This window comes from Hyla sarda, chromosome 5 (genome assembly GCF_029499605.1).
Source record: "Hyla sarda isolate aHylSar1 chromosome 5, aHylSar1.hap1, whole genome shotgun sequence".
Classification (NCBI taxonomy): domain Eukaryota; kingdom Metazoa; phylum Chordata; class Amphibia; order Anura; family Hylidae; genus Hyla; species Hyla sarda.
Genome location: NC_079193.1, coordinates 134,357,020 through 134,373,993, shown reverse-complemented (window position 1 = coordinate 134,373,993; position 16,974 = coordinate 134,357,020). Strand labels below are relative to the sequence as shown.

At 40.4% G+C, this 16,974-nt stretch overlaps 1 protein-coding gene across 22 annotated transcripts in view; it reads right to left on the bottom strand.

Moving 5' to 3' along the window:
• IKZF1 (IKAROS family zinc finger 1) overlaps positions 1-16,974 on the bottom strand; it is a 373,972-nt gene that overhangs the window by 177,131 nt on the left and 179,867 nt on the right. The window contains exon 3 of one of the 22 annotated variants that reach the window (XM_056520314.1): positions 15,437-15,505. The exons of the other annotated variants lie outside the window; for them this stretch is intronic. The gene's annotated coding sequence lies outside the window, so the exon portion shown is untranslated. The remainder of the gene's footprint in view (positions 1-15,436; positions 15,506-16,974) is intronic. 22 annotated transcript variants of the gene reach the window in all.

Here is a 16,974-nt window from a genome sequence, read left to right as displayed (position 1 = left end):
CAAGGTATTCATCTAGGGGTATAATGAGAATTATTTTTAGTTTTGTTAGGGGTTTAGCAAGGTGGTGAAAATATAAAACTACACCGGCCAAAGTATTCATCAAGGGATATAATGAGATTTTTTTTTTTGTTTTGTTAGGGGTTTAGCAAGATGGTGAAAATAAAAAACTACATCAGACAAAGTATTCATCTAGAGGTATAATATGAATTTTTAGTTTTATTAGGGATTTGCCAATTTGATTTTTAGAAATAAAATGTAATGGAGAAAAAGGGAAAATTACTGAATTGCTCACTAATAAGTAATAATGTAATTCCAATGGTGCTTTTCGGGTTATCCAAAGTAATTCTATATAATTAAAGGAGACAAATTCAGATATCAAAAGATGTGTGATACATTTTGAAACAGTCTTGAATGCACAGACCAGGCTTGAGGGGACATGTCTCGCAGTGGTATATGGTGTCTTTTCTAATGCCATGCTTGAAGCACACCCGACACCTACTGAGGAAGGGGTCTAGAGTTATTTGCCTGAGTACCCTGAAAACGCGTTCTAGCCTTTGACCACATAGAACCCACTGTAAGCCAACAGTGTGTACTAGCTGCTGTGAGTCGGGAATTTATACAATTTGCTATTGTCATCTACCTCCTGCAATCCATCCACTATAGGAGATCCGCTTGCTGTGAGATCCTCCGTGCCGTCCTGTCTCTCTGCTGCCAACAGAGATCCTGCAATCCATATTCCAAGATCCACTTCCACGATCACTTCCCTGGCTGACGACACGAGGAGTGTTACTGTGTGGCAAAACATCGGGTCCAGCGCAGTCTGGACCAGCCACATTAAGCACCTGCCAGCACTTACTAACCAGCGGTAGCATTGCATGGACTTAAACATCACAGCACAATACCATCATCAAGAACGGGTAATATTTAACCACTACTGCAATAACTTTTATGGACATTCAACCAACATTATTTCGCCATACACAGACTGTTTAGTATCCGGACGTCCAGTAGCTGAATTTAGTAATTCACTGTATGTTTTATACGGTCAATTTTATCACTGCATATTTTATATGTTATATTTGCAATTTATTTTCCCTCCCACAAGGGCCCTGTGTGAGGAATATACGCAATTAAAATAAAATATCTGTTAAATTGAAATACGGTCTTGAAAATATTTTTTAACCATTTTTTTTACTATCTACTATCCTTGAGGTTTGGGCTATTTTTGCACAACATATTTAGATTATTTCAACACTTTGGGTATAAGTGATTGCCCCGATACCTCAGACAGTAGTAAATTGTAAGCGGCACCAACCCCTTTTTTTCATCTTAATTTTCATTATTAGTATAGTGTAGAAATTTGAGAAAAACGTCAAACCGAGCCCTTGGCATGACAGAACAGTACAATGGAGTTTGGTAAATCATATCATTACTCCAATATGAACAAATTGTGGGCTTTTTAATTATGCCCATGTCTAACAAAAGGGCAAAACATTTTTCTTAGCTCTGGTGGATTGGTTGGCATCCACTGGTAAGGCCTACCATGATATGCCTGTGGATTGGCCACAATTAATTGCTTGCCATACCTCTTGGTTTCCTCCACAATCATGCTAATCAACTCTTCTGAAAAGAAGAGCTGAAAAAATCAGCTTCTTTTAACCCCGTAGTGTTAACACGAATGCCTGCAGTGGCCACAAACTCAGGCAAAATGGGGTATAAAACTTGAAGCCGGAGCCCACTCAGAGATGGCACCAGGACCTGGTTTAGTACTGGTACTAGGACCTGGTTCAGTACTATGCCTAGGACAGCGGCGGGGAGGTTCCTCATCAGAATCAGTAAAGAAAGAAGAAGAGGGCAAATATAGCAACTCTTGACCGCTCTCTGAGCCTGAGGAAGATGCCAAGAAGGCATATGCCTCGTCACTGGTGTACGTGTGACGCCTTGACATATTTTTTAGAATGGATGACACTTGTACCAACACTAGAACTATATATTTTTTTGTATTTTTTTTATATATATATTTTTTTTTACAGAAACAAACAACCAAAATGTAACCGCACCGCTGTCCTGAATCCGTAGAACTACTCGCGGTGAGACAAGTATAGGTAAAATAAAAAAACTAACTGTAACAGCACCACTGGTACTATAATATGTCACTAATATATATATATATATATATATATATATATATATATATATATATATATATCTTTTTTTTAAATATTTTTATATTTTTTTTACTTTTTTATATTTTTTTGTAACTTTTTTATATTTTTTTGTAACTACAGAAACAAAAAGCAAGACTTCAATTTCTTGAATGAATCAGCAGCAGGGTAAGGGGCACTGTGACACTTCTGGGCACTGTGACACTTTTTATTACTGTACTGTCATTGTTATATTCAGTGACAGTCACAAGGATCTTCACTGCAGCCTGTCAGATAACACAGGCTGCAGACTTCAGACAGGGAGGATAGCAGCAGGAAAAGGGGTACTGCAGGGACACTGCTCGGCACTGTGTCACTGCTGGGCACTGTCACTGATGGGTACTGTACTGTCACTGTTATCTTCAGTGACAGTCACAAGGATCTTCACTGCGGTCTGTCAGATCACACAGGCTGCAGACTTCAGACAGTCTCCCTGCAGCTGGGTAAGTGGCAGTGCAGGGACATTGCTGGGCACTGCTGGGTACTATACTGTTACTTATCTGTGACAGTGACAAGAATCTTCACTGCAACCTGTGAGATCACACAGGCTGCAGACTTCAGATGGGGAGGACAGCAGCTGCAGTAAGGGGCACTGCAGGGACACTGTTTTAAAGCACTTTTACAAAGCTTCCTTAAGCTTTTATAAAAGCTTTTTGTACACTGTATCTTCTCTCGTCTTCTGTTACCCTAACTCTGGCTCCGATTGCTACTCAGACAGAAGTGACAGCTTCGGAGCCGGCGTTACTGTAACAAAGAAGCAGAGACACTGTGATTGGTCCTCAGGGACCAATCACAGAGCTCTCTGACCAGGACCAATCACAGATGGTCCTGGGATGTCAGGCAGAACTTGTCTCCCGCCAGTGACAGCGGGTCTTCTGTCGGTTAACCTGTGCGATGCCGCGCATCGCCGGGTTAACTGAATGCCTTATTTAAATGGCAGAATGCTCGAAAGACCTGCACAATCCGCCGTTTTATATAAGGCATTCTGCGGGAAGGGGTTAAAGGGACAACTTTAAAACAAATATACGACCACGTGATATGGCTCTTACCTTAGTTTTAAAGGAAACCTGTTATATGCTTTATGCTACTTAAACCACAAGTCATCTGGGTGGTTACCAGACGCTTTTGCATGCATTCTCAACATTGTTTGACAGATCTCTACCTATAACCAAGCAGGGAGAGATCTATCAATAAAGGCCCTTGGGGTGGGGATGGTAACTTCAAGGGGATGACGGATTTCTTTGAACAACCAATGATATGGTTGTAACAATAGCACCAAGATCTGACATTCCTACTACCAATGTGCAATAGTTTCTGGAAATACAGTTTTCAAAAACAACTCAAGATTACCAGATAGAGCATGTAAATAACATGAATGAATGCTCACAATGAAAATCAATGGGTGACACACTCAAATTTATCTTCCCAGTGCCCTAACAGAAAATGTAATAGTGATTTTACATGGCACATACACTGGCTCATTATTCCATTAATCCATCTTCAGTGTAGCCTGCTCTTATCCCAAAAAAAAAAACAAAAAAAAAAACTTTCATTATTTCCCCTTTCGTTATGTATTTTACAGTTTTCACATGGGGAAATAAATGCTTGTTTTGCTTATTTATTTTTGAATTCCTCCTTCCCCTTGTGACTTTTTTAATCTATGGGAAAACGAACCATAATGCTTTATTAAACCTAAAAAATAAGGAAGAGGAATACATTTGCATGTGTAAAACTTATTTTATCATAAGAATATAATGCTCTACAAAAATTTTTTTAAAAGACACAGTTTTACGGTAAATTCCTTGCACCGTTTCTTTACCACTAAATAATACAGTACAGAAATGAAAATTAAGAATAGGTGTTAGTATGAAAATATACTATGTGAAAAAGACATTAAATAAAAAAAAATACAATAAAAATTCCCTTAAATAATAGACATCAATATGAATGTCAATTTTGCATTTAAATAGGCACTTAAATAGGAAACTTTGTAATATATCTTATTGGACAAAAATTTTTTTTCCCTGTTATCAAGCAAATTCACTAACACACTAGACTTTAGGCTCTGTTCACAAGCTCTAGGAGAACTGAAAATTATAGCTGACATTTGCAGAGCAGATATCTACAAGTTATATCATGCCCAGAAATAGGGCTGCTTCTCATGTATACACACAGGGCAGCTTATCCTGAAAAGTCACCTGAAACAACAGGTATGCCTTATCCTTTTTTCTCAAGATTGATAAACTACCACCAGAGGTATCTGACAGTAGCCTATTGCCTTCTCCTTATTGAGAACACATGCACGCTCAGCAGATGTGAGCAGCCTAGGTGGAACATGTGGTCTTTCCTGCTTTCAATCTCCCATGCTTCTATGTGTAATGGGATCATCACTACACAATGAATGAAGGGGAGACGTCTGGACATTCATTGTGTATGTGCTAGCAGAGCAGCTATGCAGAACAGCTGATGCAAAGGGGTGCTGGGTGTGGGCAGGCCATCAATGTTAAATGCCCGAAAAACCTTTTAAGAACCATGCTGTGTAAATGTACAGTGTGGTACTGGATTTTAAACCCGTGCCTTTGAAAATATACAGTGCAGGTTTAAACCTCAGTTCCAGGAGCTGGTTAGGTGTCTGTCTGACAGCAGAGTACTCTGACAGAAGAAAGAAGAAGCAGTGGTTTGCAATGCAACTATATTCTCCATATCAGATATATAGATAAAAAAAAAAATATTACTAAAAAGAAAAGCTGCACAATTTTAGTCGCTATGGGCAACAAGTACATTGTGTAATTCTCTCCTTAAAACTAACTTGAAGACAATTAATTACACAGCAAGATGACAACCCCCAAACATTGCTGTGAAGATCAACATTCAGTGAAGGAAAAAAGTATTTGATCCCTTACTGATTTTGTACATTTGCCCACTGACAAAATAATGATTAGTCTATAATTTTAGTAGTAGGTTTCTTTGAACATTGAGAACAGATAGAGAAAAAACAAAAAAAATCCAGAAAAAAAGCATTTAAAATAAGTTATGAATTGATTAGCATTTTACTGGGTGGAATAAGTATTAGATCCTGTATCAATCCTCAATATTTTTGGCTCCCAGGTGTGTTTTAAACCGCGTAACAGGCTGAGATTAGAGGCACTCTCTTTACTATGGACAAGACCAAAGATCTGTCCAAGAATGTCAGGAACAAGACTGTACATAAAACTATAAGGCTAAGTTTCCACTTGTTTATTTTTTTCTGTCAGTTTTTGGAAAACTGCCACTGCAGTTTTTGACCCAAAGTCATAAGTTGATCCATAAGGGAGGAGAAGTGTAAGTCTTCCTATATATGTCCTATTTCTTATGAATACACTTCTGGCTTTGGTTCAAAAACTGCAGCGACAGTTTTCCAAAAACTGCCAGAAAAAAAACAAGTGGAAACTTAGCCTAATGGGCTACAAGATCATCACCAAGCAGCTTGGTGAAACGTTAACATCAGTTGGTGCAATTATTTGGCAGTGGAAGAAACACAACATAACTATGAATCTACCTTAGTCAGAGGCTCCATGCATAGTGTAGAGAAGAGGAATAAAAAAAAACAAAAAACACAAGAGTTCATCATAGTTAACCTAAAACCCTACTGTGTTGATCCAGAGGAAAGCAAAAAATAAACAGAAAAATCCATGATGCCTTTCCAACTCCAAGAGAAAGGCCAGGCATGTTGGATTAACTGTCCAAGCATATTGTTACAGAAATGTAAGATAAAGCCAAGAGCATGACCCTTGTGTAGACTGTAACATTTAAAAAGCAGCATGAGTGCATATTGTGTTTACTATGATGTATAGTGCAACACTTACAGATGTCTAGCAATCTCGCTATGAAGTGGTCGGTAGCCTCTGGATCCCTCCGAACTCTGTGCAGACAGGTCGGTTAAATAAAATGGAAAACGACAACTGAGTGCTGAAATAAAAATGATCCTGTTGCCATGTTTTTTTTCAAACCATATTATTAGGGGAGAGATAAGCCAGTGACAGAGCTGTCGTCTGACTATGGCTTACCTTTCCTCTCTCCATAAAGGACATATGTTAGACCGTGTCAAATGTTCATGTGTTTGGGAAGGTCAGGAGATATAACTATTGGCTGAATGAAAGTAGGGCCAACAGTTTTTGAAAGTATATTGCCCCCTTTAGCGGCAAATGGTCCCTGATTTACTATTGTAAACCTGACCTGTTTTGTCGGGTTGTGAGCCAGAATTTGGTGCATTGCGCCACAAACTGTGTCTGCGCCAGAACTTGTGCAAAAAATTCAAAAACCTAACCAACCTTCCATTTTACTCAGAAAACCCGAAAAGTGGGTGTGGCCACCAGGAAAAGGGGGCGTGGTTGCAAAAAGGGGGCATGTCTCAGACATTTTCTAAAAATCCCAACATATTTACTAAGATTCCCACAGAAATCATGGTGGATTTGAGCTCAGAGCAGTTGCTAAACGTATGGAAAAGTGCAAAATGTAGTGAAACATTAGTAAATACTGTGGAAAAATACCTGTGGGGAAAAAAACACACAAAGAAAACTATACTTCACTCTTAGTAAATTAGGGCCATGATGTACATTTACTTTCAAAAGAAAATTTTGTGCCAAATCAGCCAAAAGAGCGTTTATGAAATGCTTTTTTTTCTCTTATCTCCCCATCTTCTCCACCCAACCCCCTCCCCCGCAACCATACACCTGCGTCCCTCCAGTCACCTCAATCTTGTTCCCACATCCACATCCGATCCATACCTCCACCTACATATACATACCACCATAGACCCCTCCCCCCCTGTTTTTGACCCAATTCCTAATACATTATCCCCTACATCCATCCATTTTTCATTTTCATCCTCATCATCCCTCTTTCTAATGTTCCCCAGTTCAATGCACACTTCTCATACTACCCATATCACATCTTCATTCCTCCCTGCTACATACCTCCCCAATATACTATCCCCCCTATCTGTTCATCTCATATACCACCTTATTATCTCAATCACACTCTCTATATTCCTCCTTTTTTTTTTATATCCCCCAGTGTTCCATTCATACCATCAATATCATATCCACGTTCCTATCTGTAATAAGCCCCATCTAGAACCCTACTGAAACTGCCATCCCACTTCATCATCATTCCCTCGGAGCTGTGTCAGTGCCGGTGACAATAGCATTGCATTATACATTCACTCTGCCCACGTGCCGCTGACAACACAGCATCCGCGGCTCCATGGCAACACTGATGCTGGCTGTAAGTGATGTGCTGAGATTCCCTGCATAATGCGCGCGTTCCCAGCACTCGAATTCAGTCCACGACGATGCCGCAAATTGACAGGATCCCAACAAGGTATTGTCCCACACGCCAAATTCCTCCTACAGCAATCTCTCTGTATACACCTGTTTCCCTCCATTCCCCAGCACACTCCTACTTTACCAACAACGAAGAGTGGTAAGTCCAGTTTAAACATGCAGTTTTTCATTGTATGCCCACACAAATGAATTTGAATATACTGAATGCGAATAGTTGGTGACTATTTTTAAATGTTGACACAGTATTGCAAGTATGTCACACAGCCTTATCAGAGATGGCGCCGATTTTATGTATATATTTTTTATGTGCATATTTGGAAAAAATAAATTAATTTTAATCACACCTCTTATGTATCGATGTATACATCTTTTTATCCTTCATAACTTGCTATACTACACTATAGTTACATAGTTACATAGTTAGTATGGTTGAAAAAAGACATACGTCCATCAAGTCCAACCAGGGAATTGAAGGGAAGGGTGTAAGGGGATAAGGGAAAGGGATGTAGTTTTATAATTCTGCATAAGCATTAATGTTATTTTGTTCCAGGAATGTATCTAACCCTGTTTTAAAGCTGTTAATTGTTCCTGCTGTGACCAGTTCCTGAGGTAGACCATTCCATAAATTCACAGTCCTCACGGTAAAGAAGGCGTGTCGCCCCTTTAGACTAAACCTTTTCTTCTCCAGATGGAGGGAGTGCCCCCTTGTCCTTTGGGGGGGTTTAACCTGGAACAGTTTTTCTCCATATTTTTTGTATGGGCCATTTATATACTTATATACGTTTATCATATCCCCCCTTAAACGTCTCTTCTCAAGACTAAACAATTGTAACTCCTTTACTCGCTCCTCATAGCTAAGATGTTCCATGCCCCATATTAGTTTAGTCGCACGTCTCTGCACCCTTTCCAACTCCGCAGTGTCCCTTTTATGAACAGGCGACCAAAACTGAACAGCATATTCCAGGTGAGGCCGTACCAATGCTTTATAAAGGGGGAGTATTATGTCCCTGTCCCTTGAGTCCATGCCTCTTTTGATACATGACAATATCCTGCCGGCTTTGGAAGCAGCAGCCTGACATTGCATGCTATTCTGTAGTCTGTGATCTACAAGTACACCCAGATCCTTCTCTACCAGTGACTCTGCCAGTTTAATCCCCCCTAAGACATACGACGCATGCAGGTTATTAGTACCCAGATGCATAACTTTACATTTATCCACATTGAACCTCATTTGCCAAGTGGATGCCCAGACACTTAGTCTATCCAAGTCATCTTGTAACTTATGCACATCCTCTATAGACTGTACCGTGCTACAAAGCTTGGTGTCATCTGCAAAGATAGAAACAGAGCTGTTTCTATTTATGTACATTCCCTATTAGTGGATACATATACGCACCAACATTCCAATTAAGCATTTTTTAGCAATCATATATGTTTATGAGTTTTACCTTTTACGCATCCATATTCTTTAAAAAGACAGTGTATACTGGACCTAACAAATATTGAGTACCAATCCGCCACACAAAATATGGGCACTTCGTACCATCAAAACGGGAGAATTTGCATAAATTTGTGTGCTACTCCACATTCACTTGTTATTTTATCCATGTTTTCATGTTTATCTCTTTTTTTTTTTTTAGTACTATCTTATTGGACCTGAGAAAGGCATCCTGTATATGCCGAAACGCATTGTCCGTTCTTTAAAAATAAAATATGTACTGTCCTTTGCCCCCCTGAGTGTCATTTCCTGACCACCTGTGAGCAGCGCCTCCAAAACCGTATTTTTCCCACTTCCATTTGCACTACTAATACTGGTCTCCCTACGGGAGTCCAGTACTGGTTGGGAGTGCAGCCACTCTACAGCATCTATCTGCAAGTATACCCCACCCGACTCTGATAACCATGATTCAGAAGGACCGTGGATAAGTTTGCTATCACCAGAAAGGTGAGTATATCACTTAGGTGTGATGAAGGGCTCACACCAACCTGATATACATTACAAGGGAGCGCCCCCTGGTCTTTTTCTCTCTCTCTCCCAACCTCGTCATTTATGAAATGATGATCTTAGCAGCGTAGGGCATGGCTTAGGTCTGAGCACTCTAGAACATTCACACCAAATTATATTATAGCATATGTTATAGCATACTTTCTTTGTGCATTCACTTACAGGCAGTGGAAGAGAGAGGTGGTGTCTGGTAACTATAAAACCTTCCTACGTTCCCCCGGAGCTCTGAAACAGCTGATCAGTCGGTCAAGCTGTTTACTTCCTACTTCCCTCAGCCCGGTACATCACACGGCGCTTCAGCCTATCACAGGCCGCAGCGATGTCCCGCCTCGGCCGGTGATAGGCTGAAGCACTGTGATGTACCGGGCTAAAGGAAGTAGGAAGTAAACAGTCTGGCTGACTGATCAGCTGTTGCAGAGCTCCGGGGGAATGTGGGAAGGTAAGTGAACGTTTGTTTTGTCTTTTTTTGCAGCCCGGGCAGGATGGAATAGAAAAAGTCTGCACCGGACATCTCCTTTAACCGCGACTATGCCTCTGACTGCCAGGGGGTGTCTGATCAAGTAAGGTGGGAGGGAGGAGTGCAGGGCAGGCCAGACAGGTACTTGTAGTGGGGGATTCAATTATTAGGGGATAGACAGCGTGATCTGTCACAAAGACCAGGATTCCCGAACAGTGTGTTGTCTTCCTGGCGCTTGAGCTCGGCACATCGCGGATCGGGTTGACAGGTTGCTGGGTAGGGCTGGAGAGGACCCAGCAGTCATGGTACATATTGGCACCAATGACAAAGTAAGAGGTAGGGGGAGTGTCCTTAAAAATGATTTCAGGGACTTAGGCCGCAAGCTTAAGACAAGGACCTCCAAGGTAATATTTTCTGAAATATTACCTGTACCACGAGCCACAATGGAGGGAAGGGGGAGATTAGGGATGTAAACCTCAATGAGGAGGGTGCAGCTGTGCTTGGGGAGAAAATGACTAGAAGGGTGGAGGAGTGTTTAAACTAGGGACTCGGGGGGAGAGAACCTACAACATAAAGGGGGAAGATAGTGTAGATAGAGAGGGGGGACTTATTAATGTACATGTGGGTGGAGCGGAGGGAGGGGTTAGAATAGTTAATAGGAATAGGCTTCATAGGAAGAAAAAACATACACCTTTGATACCTTTGCATGGTGACTAATGGAGGAAGTCTGTCCAATAAAACAGAGGAACTGGAGTGGTTGATGTCTGAGGAAAATTATGACATAGTGGGTATAACAAAGACTTGGTTAGACGATAGCTGTGACTGGGTGGACAAGATACAGGGTTATGGTCTATTCAAGAAGGATCGGGCAAAAAGGAAAGGGGGAGGAGTTTTTCTTTATGTGAAATCCAGTCTGAAGGCCGCACTGCGGGAGGATGGGAGGGAAACGATAATGTGGAGTCATTATGGATAGAAATATATGGAGATAAAATTTAAAAAAAATTCTGATAGGGGTTTGCTATTAGCCACCAAACATAATGGAAGAAGCAGAAGATCAATTACTGAGGCAAATAAACAAGGCAGCAAATCTGAATGAGGTGATAATAATGGGGGACTTTAACTATCCTGATATAAACTGGGAGACTAAAACCTGTGAATCTCATAAAGGAAACAGGTTTCTGACTATAGCTAAAGACAATTATCTGTCCCAAATGGTGCAGGGCCTGACAAGAGGGGGCGCCCTACTAGACTTAATATTAACCAACAGACCTGACAGAGTAACTAATGTGCAAGTAGAAGGACACCTAAGAAATAGTGATCATAATATAATACATTATAACTTGTTCTTCAAGAAGGGAATCTCTTGAGGGGCCACAAAAACAATGAACTTTAGGAAGGCAAAGTTTGATCAACTCAGAGAAGCCCTTAACTATATAAATTTGGATAATGTCCTCAAAAACAAGAATACTGACACTAAATGGGAGACTTAAAAATATCTTAAATTCTCACTGTAACATTTATATACCTTATGGGAATAAAAGGGTCGGAAATAAAATAAAACCAATATGGATGAATACAAATGTTAAGGGGGCAATAAATGACAAAAATAAAGCATTTAACTACTAAAACAGGACAGCAGTGAAGAAAAGTAAGACTAACCACAAAATGTTTTTTAACTATACAAATAGCAAAAAGGTTAAAAATGAAAGTGTTAGCCCTTTAAAAAAAAATTATGAGGAAGAAATTATAAACGGGGACCAGGAAAAAGTAAATATATTAAACAAATTCTTCTCCACTGTATTCACAGTGAATACAGTGAAATGCCAGGTGAATGAAATGCCAGGTGAAATACCCAGTACAGGTCACCTGTCTAACCCAGGAAGAAGTACAGTGTCGCCTACAAAAAAATCTAAATAGACAAATCGCCAGGTCCAGTTGGCCTTTTACCCCTGTGTTCTAAAGGAATTGAGTAATGTAATAGACCAACCCCTATTTTTCATATTCAGGGACTCTATAGTAACAGGGACTGTTTCCCAGAACTAGCGCATGGCAAATGTGGTGCCAATATTTAAAAAGGGGTCAAAAGTTGACCCCGGGAATTATAGGCCTGTTAGTTTAACCTCTGTTTTATGTAAATAGTTTGAGGGTTTTCTAAGAGATGCTATTTTGAAATATCTTGATAAAAATAAATGTATGAACCCATATCAGCAAGGCTTTATGAGGGACCAGTCCTGTCAAACTAACCTGACCAGCTTTTATGAGGAGGTGAGCTCCAGACTGGACCAGGGGCAATTGCTGGATGTTGTTTATCTGGATTTTTCCAAAGCATTTGATACAGTGCCACATAAAAGGTTGGTGCATAAAATGGGAGGGATTGGGCTGGGGGAAAATGTGTACAATTGGGTAACTGTCTCAGTGATAGAAAACAGAAGGTGGTTATTAATGGTACTTATTCTGATTGGGTGACTGTTACTGGTGGGGTACCACAGGGGGCCTGAGAAGTGGCAGATGAGGTTCAACACTGATAAATGTAAGGTTATGCACATGGGAAAGAAAAATCAGGGCTGAGATTCTGTATTAAATAGGAGAACACTTGGGAAGACCGACGTGGAAAAGGACTTAGGAGTCTTAGTTAACAGTAAATTTATCTGTAGTGACCAGGGTAGGGCAGCTGCTGCCGAGACAAATAAAATCATGGGGTGCATCAATAGGGGCATAGATGCCCACGACAAGGAAATAATTCTACCACTGAACAAATCACTAGTCAGAGCACACCTAGAATACTGTGTACAGTATGGGGCACCAGTGTACAAGAAAGATATAGTGGAGCTGGAGAGGGTTCAAAGACGGGCAACCAGAGTAATACGGGGAATGGGGGGACTACAGTACCCAAAAAGATTATCAGAAATAGGGTTATTTAGTTTAGAAAAATGAAGGCTTAGAGGAGACCTACTATTTATGTATAAATATATCAGGAAACCTTACAGAGATCTCTTCCATTATCTATTTATACCCAGGACTGTATCTATAACAAGGGGGCATCTTATATGTCTAGCGGAAAGAAGGTTTCTACACCAGCACAGACGGGGGTTCTTTAATGTAAGGGCAGTGAGACTGTGGAATCCATTGCCTGAGGAGGTGGTCATGGTTAACTCGGTAAAATTATTTAAAAGGGGTCTAGATGCATTTTTTGGGGAATAACAACATAACAGGTTATGGATTCTAGATCTGTAGAGACAGGGGGTAGATGCAGGGATCTATTCTGACTGCCATATTTGGAGTCAGGAAGGAATTTTTACCTCTAGTATGAAGGTTTTTTTTTGCCCTCCTCTGGATCAACTCAGCAGGGACTCATTAGGGTTATAGGATGAACTTGATGGACTCTGGTCTTATTCCAACCTTATGAACTATGTTACTATGTATATTAACATTACCTTTCACTGGAATTAAAGGACCTAGATCAATCCCCAAATTCTGAAAAGAAGCCCACTTACTATTATTCTCCATCAAATTGTGCATGGTGATATTGTGCACAGCTTCTCATGCATAAAAAAAAAAACATTTCATGAAATTAATGAAGCACAGTTGATATGCTCATGTCCCTTCCAGAAGCAGTTTGGACCTCTGTATTAAGTTATGCTATAGTGTTTAGATGGGATTATTATCTACACAGTCCTTCAGTATTCTGCTGCCCCAATATGCATGTAAAGTGATCACTTCATGTGTTACTGTTATTGGCCTAATGCACGATTTAACAAGCACCGATCGTATAGATCTTGCTAACATAAAACGTTTTTTTTTAAAGGGCCTTTACTTTAAGATGCTTCCATTTCATAATTATAACACTTACAATTGATTGGTAAAAATTTAGCAGATGAGATATTTCACAAACTGAGTAGGCATTCTATGATAGTTCCATGTTAAAAGTCACTAATGTCTTTAGTAGGACCTTAAAGGGGTACTCCGGTGAAAAACATTTTTTTTTCAGATCAACTGGTACCAGAAGGTTAAACAGATTTGTAAAGGCTGTCCAGGCATGTTGGGAGTTGTAGTTTTGCAACATCTTGAGGCACCCTGGTTGGGAAACACTGTCTTAGAGACTTCTTTAAAGGGGTACTTCTGTGGAAAACATTATTTTTTTAAATCAACTAGTGCCAGAAAGTTAAACAGATTTGAAAATTACTTCTGTTAAAAAAATCTTAATCCTTCTAGTACTTATAAGCTTCTGTATGCTCAACAGGAAGTTCTTTTTTTATTTCCTTTCTTTCTGACCACAGTGATCTCTGCTGACTCCTCTGCCCATTTTAGGAACTGTCCAGAGTAGGAGCAAATCTCAATAGAAAACCTCTCCTACTCTGGACAGTTCCTGGCATGGAAAATGGTGTCAGCAGACAGCACTGTGGTCAGACAGAAAAGAAATTCAAAAAGAAAAGAACTTCCTGTGGAGCATACAGAAGCTGATAAGTACTGGAAGGATTACGATTTTTAAACAGAAATAATTTACAAATCTGTTTAACTTTCTGGCATCAGTTGATTTAGAAAAAATGTTTTCCAGTGAAGTACCCCTTTAACTCAATTCGCTGTGTTGACCTGGCTTGGTTAAGTTGACAATATTTCTGTTATAGTGAGCTACACTAACATTTCTAAGTTGGCAAATGGATAAAACTTTCTTCACTTGTAGATAACCTTATGGACAGTGGATGATTGATCTCCAACATCTATGGCCTCGTTTACATTGCCATCATGCTCCAGTATATAGAGCTCTGTTTTTCTCCACTAAACTCCGGTAAAATACTGGTTCCCCAACAGACCCCATTAAAGTCTATGGAATCTGTTGGGACTCGATGGTGTCACTTGTGCTCCAACCCGTTTTGGGTCTGTTTGGCTCTTTTTTTGTGCTGAAAGGACACAGAACGGGATGGAGCACAACGGCAATGTGAACTTAGATCGGACAAAGATCTGTAGTGAGGTTCCAATAATTTTCATCTGACCTGTCACACCTGTTTATTTTTTTTAGGTCTATAGGGTAATATCAGAGTGTCCATACATATTACAGATGAATGTTAAGTGAAGCAATTACAGATATAGAAGAGAGTTGCTTCATGTAATTACCACATGTAGTTACTGGAGCCTAACTGCAAAATATAGCCCAAACATATGCATGCAAAATATGTCAATTTCTTGGGATTTGGGGTTTTTATGTGGCTTTTCATATACAGTGGGACAAAAACGTATTTAGTCAGCCACCAATTGTGCAAGTTCTCCACTTAAAAAGATGAGAGAGGTCTGTAATTTTCATCATAGGTATACCTCAACTATGAGAGACGTAATGAGACAAATCCATAAAATCACATTATCTGATTTTTAAAGAATTTATTTGCAAATTATGGTGGAAAATAAGTATTTGGTCACCTACAAACAAGCAAGATTTCTGGCTCTCACAGACCTGTAACGTCTTCTTTAAGAGTCTCCTCTGTTCTCCACTCTTTACCTGTATTAATTCACCTGCAGAGAGCTGGGACCAAAGTAACAAAGGCTACCATCAGTAACACACTACACCACCAGGGACTCAAATTATGCAGTGCCAGATGTGTCTCCCTGCTTAAGCCAGTACATGTCCGGGCACGTATGAAGTTTGCTAGAGAGCATTTGAACGAACCAGAAGAGTATTGGGTGTAACGACGGTGGTTGGCGATCACCATCATTTACCATTTTCTTCTGCCTACCTTGGCCGAACAGCAACCCCTCCTCGTTGCAGGCTTCAGAATGTGACTCCCGCATGGACTCATTCTGCATCTGTCTCTGGTGCATCTAGTAGGGGTGGCACAAAGCCTGTATCTTTAAAGGGGTACTCCGCCCCTAGACATCTTATCCCCTATGCAAGTCTATGGGAAGGGGCGTGACAGACTTGCATTGAAGGGCGGGGTGAGACATCACACGGGGGCGGAGTCGTGACATCACGATCTTCCGTGCCGGTGGTCGAGATGGACTCAGCCTTAGGACCTCCAGCGGTTCCGGAAGCCGCTACAGGTGGGTGCTGCCTGGTAGATCCAGGGGATCCCCAGCAGCGGGACCTCGGCGATCTGACATCTTATCCCCTATCCTTTGGATAGGGGATAAGATGTCTAGGGGCGGAGTACCCCTTTAAGGGTTTGTGCCGGCCTCTTATTCCACTCCCTCTCCAATCCCTGTTCAGCCTTACCTATTTAAGGACACTCCGCTCTGCCTTCTGTACCTGAGCTATATTGTGGTTTTCCATAGCAAAGGTTCTGCTGATCCATGTAAATGGAAGAATGAATGTGGCCGTGTATCATGAGATTTTGAGTGAAAACCTCCTTCCATCAGCAAGGGCATTGAAGATAAAACATGGCTGGGTCTTTCAGCATGACAATGATCCCAAACACAACGCCCAGGCTTCGTAAGAAGCATTTCAAGGTCCTGGAGTAGCAAGTCTCCAGGTCTCAACCCCATAGAAAACCTTTGGAGTTAGTTGAAAGTCTGTGTTGCCCAATGACAGCCCCAAAACATCACTGCTCTAGAGGAGATCTGCATGGAGGAATGGGCCAAAATACCAGCAACAGTGTGTTTTTAAAACCTTGTGTTTGAAGACATACAGAAAACGTTTGACCTCTGTCATTGCCAACAAAGGGTATATAACAAAGTATTGAAATTAACTTTTGTTATTGACCAAATACTTATTTTCCACCATAATTGCAAATAAATTCTTTAAAAATCAGACAATGTGATTTTATGGATTTTTTTTCTCATTATGTCTCTCATATTTGAGGTATACCTATGATGAAAGTTACAGGCCTCTCTCATCTTTTTAAATGGGAGAACTTGTACAATTGGTGGCTGACTAAATACTTTTTTGCCCCACTGTATGACATAATACTAAGTGATGATATGCCTACACATATTAATTAAAAAAACTTTGAGTGAGGAGCTTAAATGCATATAGCCAGGTTCTTCCATGCTGTGGTC